The sequence below is a fragment of the Bos indicus genome, chromosome 11, assembly GCF_029378745.1.
Source record: "Bos indicus isolate NIAB-ARS_2022 breed Sahiwal x Tharparkar chromosome 11, NIAB-ARS_B.indTharparkar_mat_pri_1.0, whole genome shotgun sequence".
NCBI classification, from domain to species: domain Eukaryota; kingdom Metazoa; phylum Chordata; class Mammalia; order Artiodactyla; family Bovidae; genus Bos; species Bos indicus.
Window position 1 is genome coordinate 95,387,977 of NC_091770.1, and position 25,279 is coordinate 95,413,255.

The 25,279-nt window shown below is 38.7% G+C and overlaps 1 protein-coding gene and 1 long non-coding RNA gene across 8 annotated transcripts in view; one reads left to right on the top strand and one right to left on the bottom strand.

Moving 5' to 3' along the window:
- The window catches only part of LOC109566457 (uncharacterized), a 47,025-nt gene extending 33,618 nt beyond the window's left edge, over positions 1-13,407 (top strand). The window contains exons 3-4 of one of the 4 annotated variants that reach the window (XR_002181818.2): positions 11,246-11,378; positions 12,187-13,407. This is a non-coding gene — a long non-coding RNA (uncharacterized lncRNA). Of the gene's footprint in view, positions 1-1,541; positions 4,658-11,245; positions 11,379-12,186 lie in introns of those variants that run through there. The other 3 variants (XR_011569426.1, XR_002181820.2, XR_002181819.2) reach the window with 3 other exon arrangements.
- The window catches only part of NR6A1 (nuclear receptor subfamily 6 group A member 1), a 226,402-nt gene that overhangs the window by 157,669 nt on the left and 43,454 nt on the right, over positions 1-25,279 (bottom strand). The gene's annotated exons all lie outside the window — the stretch shown is intronic.

Here is a 25,279-nt window from a genome sequence, read left to right on the forward strand (position 1 = left end):
ACCCCTAGACTTTATCCTCACACTGAGTACACACATCTCTTAGCCAAACACACTGAAAAGATCCAATCTGTGCCTTAGACTTGCTTGATGATAAAAACTAAACATAAGGATTTAAAGTAAATTGAAGGAATGAAGATAATGAAGGCCTTTACTGCCCTGAAAATTAATTATCTCAATGGAAAACACCCCTATGTCACTTTAGAAACTTACCTTTTACTCTTCTCTAGTTTTTCAAGTCTATGAAAAGAATTCCTCTTAGAATGTCATGAATTTAAGAAATGGTATTTTGTACATGTCTAATAGTTTGGGGTAGCAGAGGTATTTTTTAAAATAAAGCCTGATTATTTATCAAAATGAAATAAGGCACTGACTTCATATTATCAGCCCAATGGGAAGACCATTCAAAATAAACCCATTAAAGAGTTTTTAAAATACTACACAGTAACAGTTGCTTGATTTTTTTGTCTCTTTTTTTTTTAATGTAAATTTATTTTTTTTATTATTATTTTTTTAATTTTATTTTATTTTTAAACTTTACAATACTGTATTAGTTTTGCCAAATATCGAAATGAATCCACCACAGGTATACCACAACTTACTGTCATACCACTGAGGACTCAATAAAGCTGGCTAACTGAAGTATTTTGACAGAGGGTGAAATAATTAAACTGATGTAGAATGTAAATGGAGAAGGCAATGTCCCACTCCAGTACTCTTGCCTGGAGAATCCCATGGACAGAGGGGCCTAGTAGGCTGCAGTCCATGGGGTCGCTAGGAGTCGGACACGACTGAGCGACTTCACTTTCACTTTTCACTTTCATGCACTGGAGAAGGAAATGGCACCCCACTCCAGTGTTCTTGCCTGGAGAAGGACGGGGGAGCCTGGTGGGCTGCCGTCTATGGGGTCGCAGAGAGTCGGACACGACTGAAGCGACTTAGCAGTAGCAGCAGCAGCAGAATGTAAATAGCTTATATTCAAACCAAATTCTCAGTGGTTGACATTTTTTAATGTCTACCATTTGGCTATTTAAAAATGAATTTGAGAACAGTCAACCTTTAATATTTAAACTTAAAGCAAGTGATAATAATTATTCCTGATTAAAGATTAACCTCAATTCAGTCGGCAGTTCTGTAAGCCCTCTTTTCTACAGGGCATGTCTGGATCCTTCCTGTTATAAATCCTATACTCTGAAAAAGTCTATGTAATTAATTCATTTTCCAAGTTTTTCATCAAGGATATTCAACAGGTAATAAAAAATAACCAATATGTCTACAATGCACTGACAGCATTTCTGCCCAAAGCTAAGACACCTGACATTTTAGTTACTCTCTATGACCTTACTAAGGAGAAATTCAGGCTTTCTACTAGGTAGCAGTGTTTATTTTCTTTGTTTTTTCATTATTGAAAATAACTTGAAGACTACCCCTGAACCTCTGTGATAACTTGGTGATTTAGGATCAGCTAGAGATCATCAATTATAAAGGTCAATTTTTTTTTTTTCATCTTCTTCTATGAAACATTCACCTGCTATTACTACAAGCAAACAAGAAGAGGATTCCCTTCTCCAAGATCTCTTCAACCCAGAGATCCAATACAGGTCTCCTGCAGGCAGATTCTTTACTGTCTGAGCCACCAGGGAAGTGTTGGGAAAATTGAGAAAGGAGTACATCAAAGCTGTCTACTGTCACCCTGCTTATTTAACTTACATGCAGAATATATCATGAGAAATGTTGGGCTCAAGGTGAAATCAAGATTGCTGGGAACAATATCAATAATCTCAGAAATGCAGATACCACCACTCTACTGGCAGAATGTGAAGAGAACTAAAGAGCTTCTTGATGAAGGTAAAAGAGGAGAGTGAAAAATGCTGGCTTAAAACTCAACATTCAAAAAACTAAGATTATGGCATCCAGTCCCATCACTTCATGGTGAATAGATGGAGAAAAAGTGGAAATAGTGGCAGATTTTATTTTCTTAGGCTCCAAAACCCATGTGGACAGTCACTGCAGCCATGAAGTTAAAAGATGCTTGTTCCTTGGAAGAAAAGCTATGACAAACCTGGACAGCGAAGACATAACTTTGCCGACAGAGGTCCGTCTAGTCAAAGCTATGGTTTTTCCAGTTGTCATGTACGGATATGAGAGTTGGACCATAAGGAATGCTGAGCCCAAAGAATTGATGCCTTTGAACTGTGGTGCTGGAGAAGACTCCTGAAAGTTCCCTGGACTGCAAGGAGATCAAACCACTCAATCCTAAAGGAGATGAACTCTGAATATTCATTGGAAGGACTGATGCTGAAGTTCTAATACTTTGCCCATCTGATGCAAAGAGCGACTGACGGGAAAAGACCCTGATGCTGGGAAAGATTTGAGGGCAGGAAGAAAAGGGGGCAACGGAGGATGAGATGGTTGGATGGCATCACGCACTCAATGCATATGAGTGAGTCTGAGCAAATTCCAGGAGATCGTGAAGGACAGGGAAGCCTGGCGTGCTGCAGTCCATGGGATCGCAATGAGTCAGACATGAGTTAGCTACTGAACAATAAAAGAAGAGGATGTTTACTTGTTTAACTTAGATCTCACTGAAAGTACTGACCCCAGATATACAACAGCTAAGTTTTGAGGTGGTCAATGGAGTAAGCATCATGATAGTTTTCACTATCATAAAGTCCAGTATTCAAGTTCCAGCTTGTAACGCTGACTCCTCACTATGTAACTTTGGACAAATTGCTTGATTTCTCTAAGACTCAGCTTTTTCACAAGATCAAATTGGGTTGATAATTTACGGAGGTTAAAAATATATAAATCCCAGTATACATTAAATCCTCAATATGTATGTTAATTTCTTTATTATCCGTGCCCTTCAATAATTAAAGTACTGCTATAAAACGGGATACTTGATATTTTCAGAATTACAAAATAATACTATTCAAAGTTTTTTCTCAGATGTCCATTTAGTCTGCTTATAAGTAAATAACTGCAGCCTCACAATCCTGAAGTTCATTAGCTCTGGGCTACACACAAAGATTTCTTAAATACTATCACCTTGGAATGTGAGAAGCTCCATCACCAGTGGTCTCTCGGCTCACTGGCTCTTGGAACATGGGTGCAGGCTGAAGAAGGGCTGCCAGGGCCAGGACCCAGTCTTCAGAGGACTCCAAGGAACATTCAACGCTGTCGGTGAGTTTGGGATTTGAAAAAACCACCGACCGTTGACTGTACCTTGGGTTCCTTACAGACAACACTATATTTCCTGAAGCAAAGAAGCACAGTGTACCTTCACACGTCACGTGAGATCACCAAAAGCAGTTCTGCTCTCCAACCCCCAAAAGTGGTCCAGTTAATTTTTTAAAAGCTCTCCTTTCTCTTGCTCATTGTTCCTTGCTTTTTGTTGTGGTATTTCATTTCAACAAGATAAGAAAAGCTCCGTAATGCTGTTTTTAAATGTCTCCTAAAAATAGGCCATTCTGATGAGAAATAGCAAGAAGAGATTTATTAAAAACATGTATTTCATTTTGAAGTGAAATCCAATTAAGTACTTTACAGCCGTTTCTCCCATGTTCTCTCAAAACCTTTAATTAGGAACAAGAGGAGGATTTAATAAGCAAAAATAGCACAAAACTGTCCAATGTCTGCACAGCTCTTAACACATTCCACCTCAATTATAGTTAATGTGGTTAAGTTTTGACAGTCCCATTAGAATACGAGCTGTTTGAAAGCAGTAACTGCCTCACCATTTCCATCCACATGAGCTTATTTAAATGTTCATTAAAGTCAAGTAAAAAGTAAGGTCAGGAGTCAGAAGAATCTGGGATGAATCTTGCTTCAACTCCCTAGCTGTGTGACCCTGGTGAGTATCTGAGTCTCGATTTCCTCAGGCTCATGGGAGATAGTAAGTACACCTACCTTATTAGAGTTTGAGATACAATAATATATACAGTGCTTTGTACCATTCCTAGCAAACAACAAATGCTCGGTATATGTAAGCTATTATTATTACTTAACCTAAAGCATAATCTGTGCTAATTTACCTTGAATGGCACTAGTATTTCTCAGTTCAAAACACAGAGGAAGAACCAGGTTCTCAACTCTTGTTACACCTACCAGTATGTAAGCACTGCCTGTGTGGTCACAGAGGTACCCATGAGCTTTTCCAGGAGCTCCTTCCATTCCCTGAACCATAGTTTCTCACAGCCCTACCATCAGTGTCATCTATAATTATGTGGATTCTCAATGGTTGGTTACTAAGAGAGATATCAGACACACACCTCAAATACCTAGAGCAGAAAAGAAGAGTCAGGAGTTGGGATGGGCCAAGGTAACCCCACCAACTGAAAATACTGATGGCTGCACTCAACATTCATTGCTGTCGGTGGGTTTGACTTTGAATCAACTCACTGATCAATGAATGTAAACTGCGGACCAAACAACCCAAGGGAAGCAAAAAGGATGTGCAGAGAATCACCCAAGGGTATCTGCTACTATGCTGGGTGGGAGGTGCTGCTATTTCCAATACACTGTCTAAAGGCTCTCTTTGATTCTAATATGAAATAAACCGTCTAAATTCCTAATACTTTTCTTATATCTTTTTTTCTTTAAAGATGTTCTGAGTTAAGGAAATACTTTATAGAAAGAATGAACATTACACCATAATTTAAAAACGATGCTTTCATAATTTTTAAATTAAAAAGAATCCATGCTCATTATTTAAAATTCAAATATAGAAACATTAAATAAAAACTGAAAATTCATTTTCTCATCATCTGCAATCTCTTTCCTTAATGGAAATCACTATAAATATAATAAATCAGTTTAATAATTTATTTTAAATAATAAATGTAATATAATAAACAGTATTTACTTGTTATATTATCTATTACTAAAATAATAAATAAATATCATGAGCAAACTATTTAATTTCCTTGAAGACCTTTACCCATGAACATACAAACAGCACAACTCTGTGGTTTCTTGGAGGGTGGCTTGTAATAGAAACAACCTCATTTTATTTTATTTTTGGCCACGCTGCATGCCTTACAGGATCTCAGTCCCCTGACTGAGAGGGATTGAAAGGAAGTGAAACCCTAGAATCTTAATGTCTAGGCAACCCAGGAGCTCCTCAAAACGACTTCATTTTACTCCCATGTTGTTGTTCAGTCGCTAAGTTGTGTCAGACTCTTTGTGACCCCGACTGACTGCAGCACACCAGGCTCCTCTGTCCTCCACTATCTCCCAGAGTTTGCTCAAATTCATGTCCACTGAGTCAAACATCTAAACATCTCACTAAACATCTAAACATCTCATCCTCTGCTGCCCGCTTCTCCTTTTGCTTTCCATCTTTCCCAGCATCAGGGTCTTTTCCAATGAGTTGGCTCTTTGCATCAGGTGGCCAAACAATTGCAGTTTAAGCATTAGTCCTTCCAGTGAATATTCAGGGTTGATTTCCTTTAAGATTCACTGGTTTGATCTCCTTGCAGTCCAAGGAACTTTTAGGAGTCTTCTCCAGCACCACAGTTCAAAGGCATCAATACTTTAGGGCTCAGCCTTTTTTATGGTCCAACTCTCACATCTGTATATGACTACTGGAGAAACTATAGCTTTGACTATACAGACCTTTGTTGACAAAGTGATGTCTCTCCTTTTTAATACACTATGACTACGTTTGTCATAGCTTTCCTTCCAAGGAGCAAGCGTCTTTTAATTTCATGGCTGCAGTCACTATCCTCAGTGATTCTGGAGCCCAAGAAAATAAAACCTGTCATTGCTTCCACTTTTTCCTTCTACTTGCCATGAAGCAATGGGACTGGATGCCATGATCTTAGTTTTTTGAATGTTGAGTTTCAAGTCAGCTTTTTCATTCTCTTCTTGCAAATTCATCAAGAGGCTCTTTCATTTCTCTTCACTTTCTGCCACTAGAGCAGTATCATCTGCAAGTCTGAGGTTGCTGAAATTTCTCCCAGCAATCTTGATTCCAACTAGGGATTCATCCAGCACGGCATTCTCCATGATGTACTTTTCACAGAAATTAAATAAGCAGGGTAACAATATATAGCCTTGTCGTACTCCTTTCCCAATTTTGAACCAGTCAGTTGTTCTATGTCTGCTTCTGTTGCTTCTTGCCAACAGGTAAAGTGGTCCGGTACTGCCATCTCTTTAAGAATTTTCCACAGTTTGTTGTGGTCCACACAGTCAAAGACTTTAGCATAGTCAATAAAGCAGACGTTTTTCCATAATTCCCTTGCTTTCCCCATGATCCAAAGAATGTTGGCAATTTGATCTCTAATTCCTCTACATTTTCTAAATCCAGCTTGCCAATCTGGAATTTCTCAGTTCACATACTGCTGAAGCCTAGCTTGTAGGATTCTGAGTATAACCTTGCTAGCATGTGAAATGAGGGCAACTGTACAGTAGTTTAAACATCCTTTGGCATTGCCCTTCTTTGAGACTGTAATGAAAACTGATCTTTTCCAGACCTGTGGCCAATGATAAATTTTCCAAATTTGCTGACATACTGAGTACAGCACTTTAAAGCACCCTCTTTTAAGATCTGAAATAGCTCAGCTACAATCCCATCACCTCCACTAGGATTGTTCATAACTTACTCCCACAGAATCTGCTTTATTCACTAGCTATACAATATAGGCAGCCTTCCAAAACAATCTTATACTGCACTCATTCTTTTAAATGATTATGTAGTATGCCTTAGTATGAACACCTTGGTTATTATTGTTCAAATATATATTCTCTATTAATTTATTATTTTTGGTTGTGCTGAGTCTTTGTTGCTGGATCTTTGTGCAAGGGTTCTTCTCTAGCTGTGGCAAGTGGGGACTACTCTCTGTCACAGTACTTGAGTTTCTCATTGCTGTGGCTTCTCTTGTTGCGGAGCACAGGCTCAGTAGCTGTGGCACGCTGCTTAGCTGCCCCATAGCATGTGGGATCTTCTCGGATCAGGGATCAAACCTGAGTCTCCTGCACTGGCAGGCAGATTCTCTACCACTGAGCTACCAGGGAAGCCACAAATATATTTAAATATTTTCTTTTGACCAAAACTATAAGGTCCATTCATTCTGAATTTTGCAAGCCACATTCCTCAAGTTAAGAGAAAAAAACAAGTGAGATGGGAGATTCACATTTCTCTTAACAAAAATTGAAATGTACTATAACTCTGAATCCTTTAAAATGAGATGAGATGAGCCACTAAATCTTTCATGATAATGACAGGAAAACAAGCACTTTGATCATGAATAGTTTATCATACACTTAAGTCCAAGATAGAATCTCATGGTAGTGGTGGTGGTCAAATAAAATAAGGCAGTAGGAGAAGAGGCTTGTCAACTCAGCCTTCTGAAATTTTCCCTGCCATGGGTAGGAAGGAAGGAGAAATGCAGATGTATTGAGATAAGAACTAAAAAGAAAAATCAAAGCCAAAAGAAAACTGGAAAAAATTCAGGAAAAATATGAGGTTCAGGCCAATGTTTCCTAAAACTGGCTGTATATCAGAATCATCTATAGTTTCTTTTAAAAATGCAAATCCCTAAGTTCTACTCCAGATCAGAAGTAGGGTCCTATAATCTGTATTTTATTATAACACATTCACCAGGTATTTTGCCCCATGGAAAGCTGGTGTGAAGCAAAAAGCCAAGCCCACCAACTTAACATCGGCTTCCAACCACCACACTTCATGTCACCCACTTTTCAACTACTGCCCAAACTTCTCTGCTGCCATTTGATACTGCCACTGGTCTTCTGAGTACAGAAAAGGTATACTTATGTTGCTATTGAGTATCTCTTTTCAGAGTAAATACAACTTTGTACCATGTCGTGGCAGCCAAACACATCAAATTGTGTCTGATATTTTATACAAACAGATACATTTACAAGCTCTCAAAAATTAAAACCTAAGTGAAAAACCAAATGAATGAACAAAGTTAAATTCAGATTTAACTGTCCCTCCCAGGAAGCCTTCATAGAAGTCAAAGTTTTCTTTCTTTCATACTGGTGGTCACATAAGAGGTAATTCACATCCTGCTGCTTTTCAGGATGCCATGCATTTTATAGGCATTTACTTTCAACCATCAATTATTTCCAAAGTTTCTGAAAATGTTAGAAAAGAAGGTCTGACGTGTTCTTTGAAAAATGTACAACTAAACAAGCATGCTATTTATTTACCCAGAGAATCAATTGTCTTTACATATGCCAATGAAAAAATTGCGTATTTTAGTCACCAAAATTCCCTATTAGTTTCTATTGGATAAAACCAAGTGCTTCAGGAAGGGAGGGGCTTCCCAGGTGGTGCTAGAAGTAAAGAACCCATCTGCCAATGCAGGAGACATGGGTTCAATCCCTGGGCCAGGAAGATCCCCTAGAGAAGGGCATGGCAACCCACTCCAGTATTCTTGCCTAGAGAATCCCATGGAAAGAGGAGCCTGGCAGGCTACAGTCCACAGGATCATGAAGAGACTGAGCACACACACACATAATCATTATTAAAGGTTATTTAAGGTGTTTTCGGAGAAGGCAATGGCACCCCACTCCAGTACTCTTGCCTGGAGGGTCCCATGGATGGAGGAGCCTGGTGGGCCACAGTCCATGGGGTCGCTAGGAGCCGGACAAGACTCAGCAACTTCGCTTTCACTTTTCACTTTCATGCATTGGAGAAGGAAATGGCAACTCACTCCAGTGTTCTTGCCTGGAGAATCCCAAGGACGGGGGAGCCTGGTGGGCTGCTGTCTATGGGGTCGCACGGTGTGGGACACGACTGAAGCGACTTAGCAGCAGTAGCAGCAAGGTGTTTTATTTTTGTTCAGATTCACTGAACTTTATCATCACTAGAAAAGCTATACAATGTAACAAGTAAGGGCTTTAGAAACAACAGTTTAACTACCAGCTCTGATACTTCCTTGCTATGTGACACTGGACAAATCATAACCTCTTTGAGCCTCAGATTTCTCCCCTATGTATCTTTCAAAGTTCAGGATGCCCCTTCAGTGGGTTTTGAAGTCAATTTAATGGCTTATAAATAACATTTTTAAGTTAAAAAAAAAATTAGATGACTACATGTAATAAGGACAAGTATCTTCCGGTTCAAGATGGCGGAGCAGAAGGACATGCGCTTGTCTCCTCCTGCAACAGCACCAAAATAGCAACACAAAGAGCTGGACACAACTGAGCACACCCCCACACAGGAAGAAAGACAATTATGTGAGTCTGAGGGTGCTTCCTGCAGATGAGACTTGTAAGTAAATATCTGCAACAGAGAAAACGCAGCATCTGTAGGGGACAAGAGGAGAATAGTTCAGAGACTATGTTAATGTGTCATGAAGAGCAGCACTGAAAAAATAAAAGGATAAATTACAGCCAGCCTTGTGAGCCAGGCAGAAAAGTTTAAAACTGGTGCTATAGGGAGCCACTTTAAGTGTTGAGCTCTGAAAGGCAATAATGAAAGCATGACTTTCAGAAGATTCACTAAGCAGATGAGGTAGGAGAAACGGAAAAGACTCTGAAAGAGACAAAAAGAAATAGAATCTTTTGCACAAAAGAACTAAGCTGAAAGTGAAGCAGCAGAAATAGACAGAATGAAAAGGATATCTCAAAAAGGCATTTAAGCTGTTGGTTTAGGTTGCTTTTTGTTTTTCAAATAGGAATTTTTTTTTTTTTGGGTCCTACAGAGTCACTGAAAATTCTACAAAAGAGAGAAAACTAAGGTCCACGGGTTGGCCCCTTCAATCATTCTACTCAGTGTATTATCTTTCCAGACGTCTCAGAGAGATTTAAAATATATGTAGTTCTGTTTAGAGAAAATATCACAAGTTATATATAATTCTCTGTAACCTTCTTTCACTTAAAATGATATGGCTATCTTTCCAGTTCAAAGGACATGAGCCACCTTCCAAGGAACTGGCTCATACAGAAAAAACTGTGAGGAGCCAAGAATGGTGCCAAACTTTCCTGACTATAATAGGAGCCCGGAGTACACTAAGAAATGAGCAATTTCAGACTAGAAGGAAGAGGAGTTCATTTTTGGAACAGAGGATTCAAATTTGTGATTTACAAGCATGGAGTTGAGAGTAAATGAGCCAAGCACAGAAAGAAAAACATAGGTAACAAATTTTTATTGGACATCTACCATGTACCTGGACTGCAAGAGAAGCCTGGAGACACAAAGGGAACAAAAGTGCAGAGTGAAAGTGGCAAACCAAGTTCTAATGAACAAATTATTCTAATGGTGAAAAGTTCTGCAAGCGATAAAAACAAAGTACTACGGGAGCAAATAAGAGACCAAGTCAGCCTTAGGGGTTAGAAAGGTCCAGAAAGTGACCTCAAGGAAATGATGTGTAAGTTAAGACTTGAAGGATAAATATAATTACCTGGGTACGGTGACCATTCCGAGTAGAGGGAACAGGTGGCATATGTTCAGGAGCATAGTGCTTTCAAGAAACAGAAAGTGTGGCTGATGCACACAAAAGAGGTCATGAGACAAGGTTGGAGAAGAAGGCAGGAACTTTGAAAAATTACCAACATTCTTGGAGAGTAGAATTTTAGAGTGACAGTCACGGATGAAAATAGATTTCTGGAAAGGAGTGGTAAAGTCCTTAGGATAAATGAGAGGGAAAACTTCAGCTCCATTACTTATCAACTATGTGAACCTGAACAAGTCACTTATCCTCTTTAAATATATGTCGTCTGTAAACAGGGGTCAAGATTCCCAGATGTCACTAGTGGTAAAGAACCTGCCTGCCAATACAGGAGATGTAAGAGACATGGGTTCGATCCCTGGGTTGGGACAATCCCCTGGAGGAGGGTATGGCAATCCACTCCAGTATTCTTGCCTGGAGAATCCCATGGACTGAGGAGCCGTCAGACATGACTGAAGAGACTTAGCACTCGTGCATGTAAACATGAGATATGGTAATAGTATTTACTTCAAAGGGCTACTTGAGGAATAAGAATACATATAAAACACTTCACACAGAGCCTACCACAACAAAATGCTAACATCTTGTGTATGTATGTGTGTGTGTGTGTTCGTACTTGTGTGTATATGTGCAAGTGTGCACTGGTTGATAGGAAGTAAAAAGCTAGAAGGAAAAGGGTTAACAGTTGAAATCTCTTAAGCTGTGGAATAAAGGTGATTTTTATGTTTATTATTTATAACTCACCTATGTCTTCGAAGTGTTTAACAATAAATATGCAATATTTCAATAATTAATAAAATTTACTTGAATGTCTTTTTTTAAAAAAGCACAGATTTCTTTTAGATGCAAGATCTACCTACGTTTGGCTGAAAAGCATATGGAAGAATCCACAGTGGGAAAGGAAGAAAAGACGGACTATTTTTACTAAGAAAGAGTACCTGCAGAAAGCACAGCTGCAGGGTTAGTAGAAAAGGGCGCCAGGTCCACAGCTTAAGTGGTCACCTGGGAGGGCAGACACATCAGCTTCAGAGAATGAAAATGACAAAGCACATTCCAGCCTGCTTCTGTATTCCTCTCCTACTGAGGCTGTATCTCAATAGGATCTAACTGGACCTTGTGATCTCAAATCTTGAAAGGGGCCTGTCATGGAATAAACACTCAATAAATGGATGCCAAATGAGTTCCCTTTTGACAATTAACATTTATAACTTAGGAAGCTCCCTGAAGTAAGCACAGGGTACCTTCAAGACATCTGTGCCACAAACTAGAGTTTCAACACAGGTATAATTTTAGTATCCACCAGATATCAGCAAGATTATACTTGGTATAGAACCTCTGAATTTACACAATAGCCCAACTTCCCTCTTACTCTTCAGACTAACTAAATCTACTGAAAAGTACATGCAGTCAAAATCACACACCCCTTTTTCTTCTCTTTCCAGTACAGTGGGTCCTCCATATCTAAGATATGGAAGACCAACCATACTACACCATTTTCTAGAAGGGATTTGAGCATCCTCAGATTCTAGTGTTCAAGGAGGGTCCTGGAATCAACTCCCTGTGGATACTGAGGGATGACATTAAAGAGTTGAGGCAAACAGTACAGTTAAAAAAGAAATAGATGGTTTGGGATAGTGTGGAGTTAGAAAATCTGATTTTAATTCCAACTCTTCCATGGTTACGTGTTCTTGGACAAGTGAATCACATCTTAAGCCATACTTAAGACTTGTACCTACAGAGACTAAATATACCTCTCCTACCTTCACAGGACTGCTGTGAGGCCTCCGAGAGAACACAGTGGAAAATGTGCTGCAAACAGCACACAGCAGTACCGCCCAATGCATCCTGGTCTTTGATGGCACTACTCCATGGGTTATCCCTACTTTCAGCAGATAAGATTCCCTCATTCCCCAAACTCTCATGTACTTGTTAATCAGAAGCACATATTTGCAAGTTGTCTAGCTGAGGCTATTAACCAGTAACCTGGGTCTGAATGCAGGTATTTTTCTGTGTATTAAGTGTCACCAGCCTAGACAGTCCATCAGAGCCACACTCTATGTTTGCATGCTCAGTCATGTCCAATTCCTTGCGATCCCATAGACTGTAGCCTGCCTGGCTCCTTTGTCCATGGGATTTTCCAGGCAAGAATACTGGAGAAGGTTGCCATTCCCTTCTCCAGGGGATCTTCCTTACCTAGAGATCAAATTGCAACTTCTGCATTGGCAAGCGGATTTACCACTGTGCCACCCGGGAAGCCTCTCTTATTTATTTAGATCTTTTAAACTTCCCACAGAAATATTTTAGTTTTTAGTGTACATATTTTATACTTCTTTTGTTAAATTTATTCTTAAGTATTTTATTCTTTTGATGTAATCATGAATGGAATGATTTTCTCACTTTCATTTTTTAGATTGTTGACAGTTATGAAAATACAACAGATTTTGGTATATTGATCTGGTATCCTGTAACCTTGCTAAACTAAATTAACTCTGTTTTGGGGCTTTTTTGTGAATTGTTTAGGATTAAACATAGGATTATGTCATCTATGAATAAAAACAATTTTAATCCTTTCCAATTTAGATGCATTCCTCCTTAACCCTCACCTTACTGCACTAGCTAGAACCTCCAGCGAATGATGAAAAGAAGTAGTAAGAGCACATTGTTACCTACCTTATTCCCAATCTTAGGGGAAAGACGTTTGTATTTCACCAATTAAGTATTATTAGCTTTAGGCTCTTCATAGACGCCCCTACTGAAGCTGTGGAAGCTGCCTTCTACTCCCAGTTTGTTGGGAGATTTTATCATGATTGAGTATTGAATTTTGCCAAATGTTTTTCCTGTGTCTACTCAGATGATCAGGTAGGGCTTTTTAACCTTCACTTTATCCGAATTATTTTATGGCCCAGGATACTCTTAGAAACAGCTCCATGTATACTTGAAAACAATGTATATTCTGCAAGGTATATTCAATAAACATGACCTATGGTAAGTTGGCTGATTACTTCTCAATTGGTTATAAGCCTATGGTGGTGGTTGTTGTTGATAGTTTTATTCAGGTTTATAGTTGCTTTTCTGGGGACAAGTTTCGTTCACCTTTTTACTCACTTATGCCAGAAATGAATCTCTTCCTATGTTTTCACAAATCTCACAAGTGATAAAATCCTAATCTTGATGAAGCCAAACAGTTAGCTTGAAATCAAGTCTATTTTCCTGGAATTAGACCCAACTGCCATAACAAACTGGTCAAATATAACTCAATCCCAAAATACACTTGGGAGGAAAAACTTCCTGAGGAAGACAGAGGAGGAAAGTCACTCTGGACTACTGGAACGGTTTTCAAATTCCAAAGGCAACAATACAGAAACTTGAATACCAAAGACTTATCTTCAGTTCCCACTTTCTTTTTCTTTTTAATTTAAATTTACTTTAATTGGAGGCTAATTACTTTACAATATTGTATTGGTTTTGCAATACATCAACATGAATCCGCCACGGGTGTACATGTGCTCCCCATCCTGAAACCCCCTCCCACCTCCCTCCCCGTACCATCACTCTGGGTCATCCCAGTGCACCAGCCCCAAGCATCCTGTATCCTGCATTGAACCTGGACTGGCGATTCATTTCTTATATGATATTATACATGTTTCAATGCCATTCTCCCAAATCATCCCACCCTCTCCCTCTCCCACAGAGTCCAAAAGACTGTTCTATACATCTGTGTCTCTTTTGCTGTCTCCTATACAGGGTTATCATTACCATCTTTCTAAATTCCATATATATGCGTTAGTATACTGTATTGGTGTTTTTCTTTCTGGCTCACTTCACTCTGTATCAAAGCTGTATCTGTGGGAGCCACTAGTACCATCTATGTGTATATACAATCTGAACCAGCCCCAGAGCCAATCATGGCTAAGGCAAGAGAGCCTGGACAGCCTCAGATCTTATCAGCAGGTAGGTACCAAACAGGTGGTATGCAATGAGTTACACTGAGGGCTACAACCAGCCCTGTCCACTGCAATTAAGTCCATCATATTTACACACCCAGCCAATAACAAGGTGGTTTCAAAGTATCTTTTCTACTTGCCAAACTTCAAGCACCACCTAATGCCTGGGTTTTCACTGTAGTTCCCAGATCCCCATCCTCTCTCACCCCAGGGCTACCAAATTCCTAATAAACTATGCCCCTGCATTTGCCCTCTCTTTGCACTGTCCCTCAAATATTAATACCAGACTTAATGGGAAGTTTCTACAATCTCCATGCTACCTGTTTCCTGACTGAAGCTATCATATCAGAAATTTCATCTGCTCTATTAATATTTTCCTTACAATTTCTGCTATTTCTGCTGAATAGTCAGTGGCCATAGTCCCACGTAAACGGATACCCGGACTCAAAGTTGGGTTTAACCTCTTTCCTGAGTATTTAAGATATGAACACAAATGTCAGCCTGTGTTGAGCACGGGTGCTAGAAAGACAAGTCAAGTCAGGGCAGAAAAGGGGCAGCCATTTTTCATCATGGACACAGAAGCAAAGAGTTAGCAGTCTGAAGGAGAAGAGAAATGTGAAACAGAAGTACCAGAGAAACAGAAATAAGCCTCCACAGAGACATTTGAAAAGAATCCTGGTCTTGCTCCTTCATGAAATCCAATTGAATGCTCCCTCCTTTGTCTCCAAGAGAAACCCTGTATTTTCCACCAATATCCTCATTTTAAACTAGCTTAAGAAAAGTGTCTTTCTTGCAATTTAACTACTCCAGTCAACACCCCTAGTTATCCTCCCTTGTTACCAGTCTATATTTCCCAGACACCAACAATTGTTTACACGTTAGTGAGTTACTTCGCCATAATACAGCTCTTTGTGTTCAACTCTTATTTTTCTGACTCTACCAAGTTTCTTTACAACCCCCTAAGATGAGATCATATTCTCTAAGCTCTAAAGTTTTCTCTGCTTATGATGAAAAGGGCAATGAAAGGCAGTGTGGTCCTAACCTTTTAGTCTTAGCTTCTCATCTGGGAACTACCATCTACTACATAAGGTTGTGATGGAAATTATATAAGGTGAGAATAAAGTGCTTAGTACAGAATCTGACATACAGCAAGCCCCACTAAAGGAGCTCTTTTCTGCAATACCTTGATTGAACTTGTGCATACTGAACAATAGGTAAAAATCACATCACTAATAATTAGGATCTAAATGGCACCAAGTATGTCAAGAAAACTAATGGAGAGTAATTCCTGCTGGGCAGCATTCTTTTCACATGACAGCACTACATCACTAACGTGTGAGCAGCCATATCAACTCCCAATCAACATCTACTTCTTGCAAACTTTCTTCCAGTCCCACTGTATTTTTGAAGCTTTTCAAATTACCCTGCTATCTTTCACCTGCATTTGTAGGATCATTTCCACTAATTTACAAATGGTGCTTATGAGGCTTGTTTTTTCAGTGATATTTTTTACCCAAGGTATTTCAAAAGAGAAAACAAAGGTCAGAAGTTGAAACTAACTGGGCAGACTTAACTAATAAAGCTTAAGAGAATGTGACATATTTTTGGTGAAAGATTAAGAGTCAAAATTATCATGACTATTAGGAAACAGGGATTAAAGCATTTTAATTTTAAGTTTTTGTGTAATAAAACCTCTCACACAGAGAAAAAGACAGAGAAACAAAGGGATAGAGACAGAGACTAAATTTCACAATTAAGATTATTTTGATGAAAATGATATTTAGAGCTTAGCTTTTACTGCATCTTAGTTATGTTGAAACATTCCTGAACAACAGAGATGCTAAATAATGCAGACACCAAAAAAATCAACAAAAATCTCAGCACAAAATAATTTCATAAAGGATTTAACTTCCTTCTCAATTACAAAGGTCTACTCCATCCAACATACAAAAAACAATTCCTAGAAAAATCAGTTGTTGTTACTCATGTAGCAAATAATTCTGTCAATAGGACTGATCACGAGTAGTAATTCTATCCACAGTATTAGAGTCACTATTATAAACATCTGCATACACATAGTGAAAACACAGATTTTGCTTCAAGTCATAGAAGACATACATTTTTTAATATTTCACACCTAGCTCCAAAGGCCATAGCACTGAGGCCTCTTCTTGCTAGCCTGTGGCTGTTTTCTACCTTCTCCTCTTCCTTCTCAATCTTGTAGGCCCACGATTCTCAAGGTATGAATTTAAAGAATCCTCTTGGTATATTAATACAACTTTCATCCATCTTATGAGTGACTGACATCCCATTTATTTCTACTTATGAAGAAAGGCTATTAGTAACTTGTTAATGGACTGTCAACAACATTTGGTGTTTACAAACTAAACGTAACAAGAGATTCTTTAACATTCTGCTAATAAGCCTGGCAGATAATCCTCTCTGCTAATAAGTAAGAGAAACCCAAGCAAGACGGTAAGTGTTGCGAGAGGGCATCAGAGGGCAGACACACTGAAACCATACTCACAGAAAACTAGTCAATCTAATCACATGGACCACAGCCTGGTCTAACTCAGTGAAACTAAGCCATGCACTGTGGGGCCACCCAAGACGGGCGGGTCATGGTGGAGAGGTCTGACAGAATGTGGTCCACTGGAGAAGGGAATGGCAAACCACTTCAGTATTCTTGCCTTGAGAACCCCATGAACAGTATGAAAAGGCAAAATGATAGGATACTGGAAGAGGAACTCCCCAGGTCAGTAGGTGCCCAATATGCTACTGGAGATCAGTGGAGAAATAACTCCAGAAAGAATGAAGGGATGGAGCCAAAGCAAAAACAATACCCAGTTGTGGATGTGACTGGTGATAGAAGCAAGGTCCGATGCTGTAGAGAGCAATACTGCATAGGAACCTGGAATGTTAGGTTCATCATTCAAGGCAAATTGGAAGTAGTCAAACAGGAGATGGCAAGAGGGAATGTCCACATTCTAGGAATAAGAGAACTAAAATGGACTGGAATGGGTGAATTTAACTCAGATGACCATTGTATCTACTACTGCAGGCAGGAATCCCTTAGAAGAAATGGAGTAGCCATCATCGTCAACAAGAGAGTCCAAAATGCAGTACTTGGATGCAATCTCAAAAACAACAGAATCATCTCTGTTTGTTTCCAAGGCAAACCATTCAATATCACAGTAATCCAAGTCTATGCCCCAACCAGTAACGCTGAAGAAGCTGAAGTTGAACGGTTCTATGAAGATCTACAAGACCTTTTAGAACTAACACCCAAAAAAAGATGTCCTTTTCATTATAGGGGACTGGAATGCAAAAGTAGGAAGTCAAGAAACACCTGGAGTAACAGGCAAATTGGCCTTGGAATACAGAATGAAGCAGGGCAAAGACTAATAGAGTTTTGCCAAGAAAATGCACTGGTCATAGCAAACACCCTCTTCCAACAACACAAGAGAAGACTCTACACATGGACATCACCAGATGGTCAACACCAAAATCAGAGTGATTATATTCTTTGCAGCCAGAGATGGAGAAGCTCTATACAGTCAGCAAAAACAAGACCAGGAGCTGACTGTGGCTCAGATCATGAACTCCTTACTGCCCAATTCAGACTTACACTGAAGAAGGTAGGGAAAACCACTAGACCATTCAGGTATGACCTAAATTAAATCCCTTATGATTATACAGTGGAAGTGAGAAATAGATTTAAGGGGCTAGATCTGATAAAGTGCCTGATGAACTATGGACGGACGTTCGTGACACTGTACAGGAGACAGGGATCATGACCATCCCCATGGAAAAGAAATGCAAAAAAGCGAAATGGCTGTCTAGGGAGGTCTTACAAATAGCTGTGAAAAGAAGAGAACCAAAAAGGAAAGATATAAGCAGCTGAATGCAGAGTTCCAAAGAATAGCAAGAAGAGATAAGAAAGCCTTCTTCAGCGAGCAATGCAAAGAAATAGAGGAAAACAACAGAATGAGAAAGACTAATTTAGAGATCTCTTCAAGAAAATGAGAGATACCACAGGAACATTTCATGCAAAGATGGGCTCGATAAAGGACAGAAATGGTATGGACCTAACAGAAGCAGAAGATATTAAGAAGAGATGGCAAGAATACACAGAAGAACTGTACAAAAAAGAGCTTCACAACCAAGATAATCACGATGATGTGATCACTCATCTAGAGCCAGACATCCTGGAATGTGAAGTCTAGTGGGCCTTAGAAAGCATCACCACGAACAAAGCTAGTGGAGATGATGGAATTCCAGTTGAGCTACTTCAAATCCTGAAAGATGATGCTGTGAAAATGCTGGACTCAATATGCCAGCAAATTTGGAAAACTCAGCAATGGCCACAGGACTGGAAAAGGTCAGTTTTCATTCCAATCCCAAAGAAAGGCAATGCCAAAGAATGCTCAAACTACCACACAATTACACTCATCTCACATGCTAGTAAAGTAACGCTCAAAATTCTCCAAGCCAGGCTTCAGTAATACGTGAACCGTGAACTTCCAGATGTTCAAGCTGGTTTTAGAAAAGGCAGACGAACCAGAGATCAAATTGCCAACATTCGCTGGATCACCGAAAAAGCAAGAGAGTTACAGAAAAACATCTATTTCTGCTTTATTGACTATGCCAAAGCCTTTGACTGTGTGGATCACAATCAACTATGGAAAATTCTGAAAGAGATGGGAATACCAGACCACCTGACCTGCCTCTTGAGAAATCTGTATGCAGGTCAAGAAGCAACAGTTAGAACTGGACATGGAACAACAGACTGGTTCCAAATAGGAAAAGGAGTACATCAAGGCTGTATATTGTCACTCTGCTTATTTAACTGCTATGCAGAATACATCATGAGAAACACTGGGCTGGAAGAAGCACAAGCTGGAATCAAGATTGCCCAGAGAAATATCAATAACCTCATATATGCAGATGACACCACCCTTATGACAGAAAGTGAAGAGGAACTAAAAAGCCTCTTGATAAAAGTGAAAGAGGAGAGTGAAAAAGTTGGTTTCAAGCTCAACATTCAGAAAACGAAGATCATGGCATCTGGTCCCATCACTTCATGGCAAATAGATAGGGAAACAGTGGAAACAGTGTCAGACTATTTTGGGGGGCTGCAAAATCACTGCAGATGGTGACTGCAGCCATGAAATTAAAAGACGCTTACTCCTTGGAAGGAAAGTTATGACCAACCTAGATAGCATATTCAAAAGCAGAGACATTACTTTGCTAACAAAGGTCCGTCTAGTCAACACCAGTAGTCATGTATGGATGTGAGAGTTGGATTGTGAAGAAAGCTGAGCGCTGAAGAATTGATGCTTTTGAACTGTGGTGTTGGAGAAGACTCTTGAGAGTCCCTTGGACTGCAAGGAGATCCAACCAGTCCATTTTAAAGGAGATCAGTCCTGGGTGTTCTTTGGAAGGAATGATGCTAAAGCTGAAACTCCAGTACTTTGGCCATCTCATGTGATGAACTGATTCATTGGAAAAGACTCTGATACTGGGAGGGATTGCGGGCAGGAGAAGGGGACGACAGAGGATGAGATGGCTGGATGGCATCACCGACTCAATGGACGTGAGTTTGAGTGAACTCCGGGAATTGATGATGGACAAGGAGGCCTGGTGTGCTGCAATTCATGGGTTCGCAAAGAGTAAGACACAACTGAGCAACTGAACTGAACTGAACTGAATAAGCCTGGATGCCACAAAATGGGTGACAATGTTTCAAAGGTCCTACTGCAAACACAAACATAAAATCACTTGGAAATCTTGCAGTTCTCTGAACCCCATTATCACTGTTAAGGGAATGTGGTAGTTTCCAATTACTGTTATTCTAACTTTTCAATCTTCATTACAGTTCATTGAGCATCCTCATTTTCAAGTTAGTTTGACACATGTTGTGTATGCTAGGTAGTACATCAACTGTATCCTTACTCTAAAATTTTCTAGTACTATAATTAGACTTTGACATGTATATGCCATTTCAAATGTGAACCATACCTCAACCGCTAATGCACACTTATCATCTTCCCTCCAAATTTATTTGTATGTAATAGTTCATGGTCAACGAATTATTTTCAACTGGAAAGCAGGAATAGAAAGGTTAGGTAGATAATGGGGTCATGCCTAAGTCAACTGTGTTCATAAGCTAACTAAGTCACTGAGGTCAAAAAAGCTGGCATCATGGCCATTATCAAGCACGCTACAATAGGTCAGATTGCTTTCAGCCTAGTTGTCGTCTCAAATCTCTTCTCTTCTTAACTACTTCAGGGAGCATTAGAAACTCACTCCACGTATTACCTTTTAATTTTCACAGCCTGATAATTCTACCTATGAGCTTCTTAGAATCTTAAATCCCTTTAAGTGACCTTGTTCTTTCACTACTACCTTAAACAAATCCTTGTCCAGGAAAATTTCTGTTCTCCCAAGTTCCATTTTTATAAGGAAAACCCACACCTTCAACTGTAACATTCAAAAAAAAGTCTTTTCATACCCTAGGAAAGACGTCTTAGACCCAAGGGATGGCAGGGAGCTAATAACACCTCTTCTTGCAGCCTCCATGGAAGTAGATTGTCAGCTCTTGCATATAGGAGCACATCCTTCTTACTCTGACTCCCCAAACTCAGATCCCTTTGCATTAATAGTCAGCTCTATCACATTCCTCTTCGTCTCCCAATATTACAAAAAAAAAAAAAAAAAAGCAACTGTATAGTTATTGAATAAGCTAAGATTTTGAAGTTTTAGAAGCAATGGAAGTCAGGCAGCAAAATGGATTCCCATGATACTAATTAAAGAGTTTCCACTCCAAGTAGTTTCTTGGAATGAGCTAAAGGTTCATTCCTTCTCTCAGATCTTGAGGACTAGTAGTATTACTTTAAAGAAAATCTTGGTTTTCTGTTCCATTTAACTACGAGTTCTACAAGCATTGTTTTCCATTTTTCAGTCTCGTTCCTTGCTCTTGGCTCTTCAGTTAGGACCTGTTGCCACCTAGCGGACAAAGTGGGAATAAATGCCAATGTATTATGCCAGGTTCTCACCACTGGGCTTGCAGAAGGGACCACTAGGTGGAGACTTCAAATCTGAAGAAGAGTGCCTACACCAAAACCAGTTGGTTTAAGCTTACACAAAAAACTAGTATAAATTCACACAAATAAAAGCGACCGTGTTCAAAACAATGAGTTAAATAAAGATAAAAAAATGAGAATACATCATGACCATAAGAGGTTTATCCCAGTACTGCAAGGCTGGCTCCATTTTCAAAAATCAATCAGTATAATTCACCATATGAACAGACTAAGTATCTAAACAGATGCAGAAGCAGTATTTGAAAAATTTGACAGCATTTGTGCTAAAAACCTTTTGAGAACTAGGAATACAAAGGAATTTCCTCAAGCTTATAAAGGGCATCTCAAAAAATGTGTAATTTCCAGATTTCAAAACTTACTATAAAGCTACTGTACTCAAAACAATGTGGAATAAAGACAGACACATAGACAAAAGAAACAGAATAGAAAGCCCTGAAATAAGCTCTCACATATATGTTCAATGACTTTCAACAAGGTTGCCAAGACCATTCAATGAGGAAAGGACAAACTTTTCAGCAGTGATGGAAAAATTGAGTATTTACATGCAAAAGAATTACTATGAACATTACCATATTATACAAAAACTAACTCAAAACAGATCAAAGACCAAAATGTATAAAACTTTTAGAGGAAAACAAAGGGCAAAGATTCCTGGCATTGGACTGGGCAATGATTTCTTGGCTATGACACAGACAACAAAAGAAAAAATAAGTAAACTGTACATCAAAATTTAAAATCTTCTGTATATGAAAGAACACAATCAACAGTGAAAAGTCAATCCATAAATTGGAAGAAAAACATCTGCAAATAATATACTTGATTAGGGATAATCTACAATATTTAAAGAACTTGTGGAACTAGTAAAACAAAACAACAAATGCAAATCAAAACCACAATGAGATACTCACACCCATAACGTATCTGTGATACTATTAAAAAAACACAGAAAATAGGAGGATGCAGAAAAATTAGAACCCGTGGCACTTTACATGGTAGAGCCACTGTGGAAAAAAGCCAATACGGTGCTTCCTCAAAAAAGTAAAAATAGAATTATAATACTATCTTTTAGGCTATATACCTAAAAGAACTGAAAATACAGACTTGAAGAGCTACTTGTACACTCAATATTCATAGAAGCATTATTCATAATATTCACAATAGCTAGGAGGTACAAGTAACCCAAGGATCCATCAATAGATGTATGGATAGACAAATGTGGTATATAACGAACAATGGAGATCAGTCAGTCTTAAAAAGGAAGGAAATTTTGACATGCTAGAACATGGATCAACCATAAAAACAGTATGCTAAGTAAAGAACTCAGGCACAAAAGGACAAATACAATATGACTCCACTTATATGAGATACCTGCTGCTGCTAAGTCGCTTCAGTGGTGTCCGACTCTGTGCGACCCCATAGACGGCAGCCCACTAGGCTCTGCCATCCCTGGGATTCTCCAGGCAAGAACACTGGAGTGGGTTGCCATTTCCTTCTCCAATGCATGAAAGTGAAAAAGTGAAAGTGAAGTCGCTCAGTCATGTCCGACTCTTAGCGACCCCATGGACTGCAGCCTACCAGGCTCGTCCACCCATGGGATTTTCCAGGCAAGAGTACTGGAGTGGGTTGCCACTGCCTCCTCCTATGAGATACCTAGATTAGCCCAATTCACAGAGACAGAAAGTAGAACAGTGGATGCCAGGGTCTGGAGAATGGGGAAATACTGTTAACAGTTACAGGTTCATTTTTGCAAGATAAAAAGAGACCTGTGTATGGGTGGTGGTGATGACGGTTGCATAACATTAACCATCATGAGTGCAGAAATGACGCTAAACTGTACATTTAAAAAACGGTTGACAGAAAACAACAAAATTCTGTAAAGCAATATTCCTTCAATAAAAAAGAAAAAAAATGTTAAGATAATAAATATTTTGTCTGTATGTTTCACCACAATTAAAAAGAAACAAAACACTATAGCTAACATCATACGTGATGGTGAAACACTGAACTCTTTTCCCCAAAGATCAAAAACAAGACAAGAAGGTCATTCTCAACATTTTTATCTACTATTGGACTGCAAATCTTAGCCAATGCTATAAGAAAAATAAAAGTCATGAACATCAAAAAAGAAGTAAAACTGTCTTTATTCATAGTCACACACATAAAAAGTCTCAAAGAATTTATTTTTAAAGTTATTAGAAGTAGTAAACAAATTTAACAATGTTGTATGATAACAATCTCAATATACAAAAATCAATGCACTTCTATACACTAGCAACACAAATGGAAAATAAAACTTTAAAATAATATTTACTACAGCATTAAAAAAAATAATACTCAAGGGTAAGTTTAAAGAAAGAGGTACAAGATCTCAACGCTAATCTTTTAAAACATCACTGAGAAAAAATAAAGTTCTGAGTAAGTGGGAAAATATACTGAATTAACAGACTAGAAGATTCAATTCTAAAATGACAAGTCTCTCCAAATTGATACGATCAATGAAATCCAAAATCTCAGCTGCTGCTGCTGCTAAGTCACTTCAGTCGTTTCCAACTCTGTGTGACCCCAGAGACAGCAGCCTACCAGGCTCCCCTGTCCCTGGGATTCTCCAGGCAAGAACACTGGAGTGGGTTGTCATTTCCTTCTCCAATGCATGAAAGTGAAAAGTCAAAGTGAAGTCGCTCAGTCGTGTCCAACCCTCAGCGACCCCATGGACTGCAGCCCACCAGGCTCCTCCGTCCATGGGATTTTCCAGGCAAGAGTACTGGAGTGGGGTGCCATTGCCTTCTCCGAAAATCTCAGCAGGCTTTGTTTAAAAAAAATTTTTTTTGATGAACTGATTCTAAAATGTATAAGGAAATTAAAACAAAACCCTAGAATAGCTAAAACAGCTAAAATAACTCTGAAAAGGAAGAATGGAGTTGGAGAATTTTAAGATTTACTATACAACTATAGTATTCAAAATATTGTGGTATTATAAATAGATTATTGAAGAAAATAAGAGTCTACAAGTAGATCATACATAAGAAGATCAAATTATTTTTCAGCAAGCATATCAAAAACTCAATGGGAAAGTCTTGTCAACAAAAAGTGCTGTAACATAAATATTCATATAAAAAGACTCTAATTCCTATCTTATACCATACCAAAAAAAAAAAAAACTAACTTGAATAAAGCTAAAACCATAAAGTTTCTAGTAGAAAGCAGAATAATACCTTAGAAACCTCAGGTTAGGCCAAGATTTCTTAGGGAGGATACAGAAGGCATTAATTATAAAAGAAAAAAATTAATAAACAGAACTTCATAAAAATGTAAAACTTTTACTAATCAAAAATCATGTTTAATAAAGTAAAAGAGAAAGCCACAGATTGGGAGAAAAATTCACAACATATATACTTGATGAAAGACTTGTATCATAATAAAAAATATCCACAACTCAATAACAGGACAAAGAACATGATTTCTTACATTATCAAAAGATTTTGAATAGACATTTCTAAAAAGGAAACACGAATGGCCAATAAGGGTGTGAAAAAGTGACCAACATAGTCATGAGGGAAATGCAAATTAAAAACACATCATTTTTGCTCACTAGAATAATTAAAATTTAAAAGTTTACAACACCAAACACATGCAAGGATGTGGAACCATCAGAACTCATACTAATGGAATTGCAAAATGCATACACAATTTGGAAAACTGACAAGTTCATAAAAAGTTTAACATAAAGCTACCATCAGACCCAACAATTCCTAGGTATGTTTAAGAGAAATAAAAATATATCCACAAAAACCATGTACAAGAATATTCATAG